General features: G+C 42.8%; 1 protein-coding gene across 1 annotated transcript in view; it reads right to left on the bottom strand.

Annotated features, from left to right (window-relative positions):
• The window catches only part of LOC101863455 (trace amine-associated receptor 5), a 2,752-nt gene extending 1,461 nt beyond the window's left edge, over nucleotides 1-1,291 (bottom strand). The window contains exons 1-2 of the mRNA XM_005104180.1: nucleotides 1,210-1,291; nucleotides 1-99 (exon numbers count right to left, since the gene is read on the bottom strand). The exon at nucleotides 1-99 is cut by the window's left edge and continues 1,461 nt beyond it. The gene's annotated coding sequence lies outside the window, so the exon portion shown is untranslated. The remainder of the gene's footprint in view (nucleotides 100-1,209) is intronic.
• Nucleotides 1,292-5,000: the final 3,709 nt, after the last annotated feature.

Raw genomic sequence — 5,000 nt, 5'->3', positions numbered from 1 at the left:
AAGCCTTTCAAGCAGTAAATAAGTCCAAGTGATCCATTAGATAGAAGAAGTAATGTAATCAGTCCACGTACGGTTTTAGAGCAACCGGCTCCCAGACACCTGAGGACAAAGGGACAAAATATAAACCTGAGAAAGAACTTACTTAATAATAAGTTCTCACTTTAATAGAAATCAGATGTAGTTGACGTCGTTATTATTTAATATGCAAATAGTGGGTGTACACCCCCCAAGTTAAGTATGGAACACTGATTTGTTTTGAAAGAACACCTCCCACCCCTACCCCCCTACACGCACATGCACACAAATTTTCCCCATTCCGTTTTCCCATCTCTAGGAAACGACTACATGGTCTCTCTATGTGCGGGAAAGACTTCAGTAGAAAGATATGTGCCAAAAGCATAATATTTCTCAAGTAGGAGTCGGTAATGCTTCTTGGTTGTGAGGAACTCGTGTGACATGTCCTGCACTGAGGCTGGTCTGTAAGTTACAATGAAGACCGCCTCCACGGTCTCGGTTATAATAGGTCACCGACATCCGGGGAGCTCTCGTGGCCTAGAGGCTTTGGTGTTCGCCTCTCATTCAATAGGTCCCGGATTCGAACCCTTATAGCGACGGGAAATATTCTTCTAAAAAAGTTTCTCCTTTCACCTCCGTTCCTACTCTTTAACAATGCTCTGTCGTCTGCTTTCGTCTCCACTCTCTGCCCCCACCCCCTCACCTCCTTTGCCCGCTCCTCTGGGCTCCTGACCCTTTCTGCAGCTTTTCTACAGCTTCCCCTTGGCTCTTTTTTTAGTGTTGTCTTTCAGCCATACCCCTGATCTTATGATAGGTAAGATCTACACCTAGCCTTCTCGGACAAGGGCGAAAAATCTTGGAAGTCCCGTGTGCTAGTTGCGTACCATTGGTGGCATAAATTCGATAAAAGTAGGCTTCGGCCGCCATCCATGCAAAATTCAAAATTTGCTACCAATTGAAAATGTTTGGTGTGTCCCGCACGCTCATACGACGTTATACAGTTGCGAGCAGTGAAAAGTAGACTAAAGTTGACATTGGTTGGGGGGGGGGGGGGGGGGGGTCACCTTTGGCCAAATTTTAGCTGACGTCATTTGTTGACTGTCGTTACATTCATGTAAAGGGGAAAAGTTAACGTTTATGTCAAATGTTTGTCGGCCGCTCCAGTTTCAGACCTTTACAAAACAAACTGGTCACCTGGGTTCACTTCTTTGGATGTGTCGACCGCGATAGTTCCCCCAGCTTTGACGCGTTCTACCTCTTGAAGATTGTGGTGGGCCTAGTGTAGCCTAATAAGATGTTCCGTTCAAGGTTTATTAACGCTCAGTCACTTGCTTTCAAGAAGAGTGCGTGGGAAATTCCCTTAGATTTACAATGAACATAGAACCGACGCAGCTTGCTCTGTTGTTTCGTTTGTACTCTAATGAGCTTGAAATAATAAAAAAAATATTTAAAAAAATAACAAACAAAAAAAAGATAAATGAATAAATAAATAACATTTTGTAATGCGCAAATTCACGCTTCACAGGAAGCTCTAGATTCTATGTGCTTTACAATCTATGCTTACTTTACTTACTTTATCCGTCCTCTTGTACTTCTAGGGCGTCAAGGGGAGAAAGAGCTTCCTTTCTCAAGCAAGTTTGATGGCCTGGCTGGGTGGGATATTGAATGTTCTGAGGGTATCCTTCCCACCCTCGATCCAGGTCTTTTTTGCTCTTCCTCTTGCTTTGTACTCTGACACTTTGCTGTAGTAGGCTTTACTGGCAAGCTGGTTAGGTGCCATACGCGTGAGATGTCCAAACCACCTGATTGTTTGCTTTCGGATGTAATGGAGGACAGGTGTTGTTCACACCATTTCTCTAATCTTGTTGTTTCTGATCATGTTCCGTCTGGTTTTGTTGATGGCTTTCCTTAGATATCTCTTCTCGCAGGTGGTTATCTTACGTTCCAGACTTTTGGTCAGGGTCCATGTCTATTTTATATATAGTAGAGGGTTTTACGGCGATCGCAACTGCATAAAGTCATATGAGCGCCAAGGGGTGGGTGTCAACAGAGAAGTCTTTACAGAAAATCAGACTTAGACTGCTCACTTGGTCCATGTCTGGCACTGCTAGGTGAAGGTGGAGATGAAGATAAAGTTAATGAGCTTGGCTTTGGTCTCTATGGGGACGTTAGGATGTTTGGGGAGTGGGGCAAGCTGGTAGGTGACGTTGTTAGCCTTTTGTACTCTCGTCTCAATTTCTCTGTTGAGACGTCCGTCTTCCGAAAAGCTGCTACCAAAATACTTGAACTCGCTGTCACAATCTATAGTGCGGAAAAAATAAAATTCGCGGCGCAACTTTTTGTCAAATATGTCCAAAGATCGTACATAACAAGACAGTTCACTCAGCCAAAAAAGTGTTCGCAGAAGTCCGCACATTGGTGCAGATGGCGCTGCAGTCTTTGTATTGTTTCTCCTGAAGAAGAATAGGAATAGCACAGCTTGTTAGTTTCACTTTTATAGTTTTTCACACAAGTTCGCAAAGTCCGCTCTTTTTCGAAGAGGGCGCCACCGGATTTTGAGGACACTTTTTTGGCACACATAGAGGAGTGATCTTGTTATGTACGATCTTTGATATGTCCTCAGCTATCGAACATAATAATTATACTCTCCAACTTTTGCACAAGGACTTGTATCGATTTGTCTGAACAGATCAATTTTTTTTATAAACACCTGTTACGTCTAGTTGTATTCTAAAAAACAAATTCCATAACAAATACTCATAAAAAATCCCAGTGGATGGTTTCTACAGATTTTTTATGTCTTACATCCTAAGCTGGGATAAAATCGCTTTTAGCAAGTTCGTCCTTGCCTCGTATTGTGACACTATGTTTATTGAACACATATTTTGAGAATCTTTAGTGAAAAAAAAGGGTTCACTATAATAAAATTATTTCTTTTTGTAACAAGTTTTGCCACTAAACAGTGATTGTTGACGGTCTGACGTTGTATCCTTGGGCAAGGCAGTCTACACGAAATTTCCGTTTGTCTCGGTCCTTTCAGAAATGGACATTTAACACGGAGGTCCCGCCTCTTAAAATAACTTAATAGTGTTGATAGGGGCGTTAAACCCATACCATTTCACCATTTTAACTTAGTGATTATCGCTCTTTACGAGGAATTATTCTAACTCTGTTTCCTCGAACAATTCGTAAAATTTGAGCGCAACAACATTGGCGATGAACCAGAGGCGTTGGTATGGAGTTTCATTCAGCAGTGGTCAAGGTTTTTAATTCGTTGCATTAATGAAAGAGAAAATTAAAAAAAAAAAAAATAGGATAGGTATTTCACAAAGCTAACTATCGCCAAATGGAGCGATTCCGCGGCGGAAGTATGATGGTGTGGGGTAGAATCTCTGCTCTTCATCATCATACACGTTTAGTTATTATTCAAGGCTACCTTAAATGATGACGGACATTGGACGATCTTCTTCGTCACGATGTCCTGCCCTACATGACGCGAATGATGGAATGTGCAAGCTAAAGGTGGGCAAAATCCGGATAAACTATCCGGGTTACCGGATAATTCTCAGTGAAACATTATCCGACTACAGACTCTTAACTCTCTTTCCTGACCCTTTTGCTGAAGTCGGTGCACCCACTTGTTGAAGGGATGCTAACCCGTTTGTCGAAGTGGTTCTAACCCATTGTCGAAGCGGTTCATAATATATTATTTGCCGAAGAGGTGGACTAATATATTATGCGATTTTTGCCTAAAACGACTCATTGCCCAGCCCTAGTGCCAGCATGACAACGCCAGACCCTATGTAGCCATATCAGTCAAAAGAGGTGGACTAATATATTATGCGATTTTTGCCTAAAACGACTCATTGCCCAGCCCTAGTGCCAGCATGACAACGCCAGACCCCATGTAGCCATATCAGTCAAAACTCTTTCCAAACTATTCAAATCAATGTTTTGGACTGGCCTGCAAGATCAGCAGCAGGTCTTAACCTCAAAGAACATCTGGGGGCTCTCGAGGCCTACAGGTGAAGGTGTTCGCCTCTCAGTCCAAGGTCCCGGGTTCGAATCCCGGTAACGACGGAAAACCGTTCTTCTCTAAAATCGTCTCCTTTCACTTCCTTTCCTGCTCTCCAGCAATTTTCTTTCGTCTGCTTTCGTCTCCACTTTCTTCCCCCGCCCTCTCACCTCCCCTGTCCCCTCCACTGGGCTCCTGACTTTTTCTGCAGCCTTTCTACTGCTACTCCTTGGCTCCTTCATACTGCTGTCTTTCAGCCACACCCCTGATCTTCTGGTAGGAAAGATCTACAACTAGCCTTCTCGGACAAGGGCGAAAAATCTGGGAAGTCCCGTATGCAAGTTGCGAACGTTAAAGATCCCTTGGTGGTCCAAAATCCATATAAGAGTAGGCTTCGGCCGCCACCCGGACAAAATTCCAAATTTCCTACCAATTGAACATGTATGGTGTGTCCAGCGCACTCATATGACATTATCCAGTTGCGAGCGCCGTAAAACACTCCCCCCAAAAAAAACACAAAAACAAAACAAAAAACAAAAAACAAAAAAACAAACAAAAAACAACAACAACAACTAAACAAAACAAAACAGGACAACAGTACATCTGTAAGATGTCCTTGACTGGAGGATTCGAAACAGTCCGAACAACGTGTTAACTTGCCAGGAACTGAAAGTTACACTTCACAAAGAATAGCAAGGGCAGTAAATCAAACTGCAAGGGGCCACACACAATACTGAGAGAACTTTGATATGGATTTTGCAAGCGGCAGTGTGAATAAAATCATCTCCCTTGAATAGAAGGGAAAAGACATTGGCCAATTCTTTTTACGTCACGTTGGCAAAAAATTAATGAAGATCACGTCAACCAAATTTCCCATGGCTGTGTTGAATTGTAAATAGTGGTAACACACACACACACACACACACACACACACACACACACACACACACACATATATATATGTATATAT

The sequence above is a fragment of the Aplysia californica genome, unplaced genomic scaffold (genome assembly GCF_000002075.1).
Source record: "Aplysia californica isolate F4 #8 unplaced genomic scaffold, AplCal3.0 scaffold00408, whole genome shotgun sequence".
Lineage (NCBI taxonomy): Eukaryota > Metazoa > Mollusca > Gastropoda > Aplysiida > Aplysiidae > Aplysia > Aplysia californica.
This window is presented reverse-complemented; position numbering and strand designations above follow the sequence as displayed.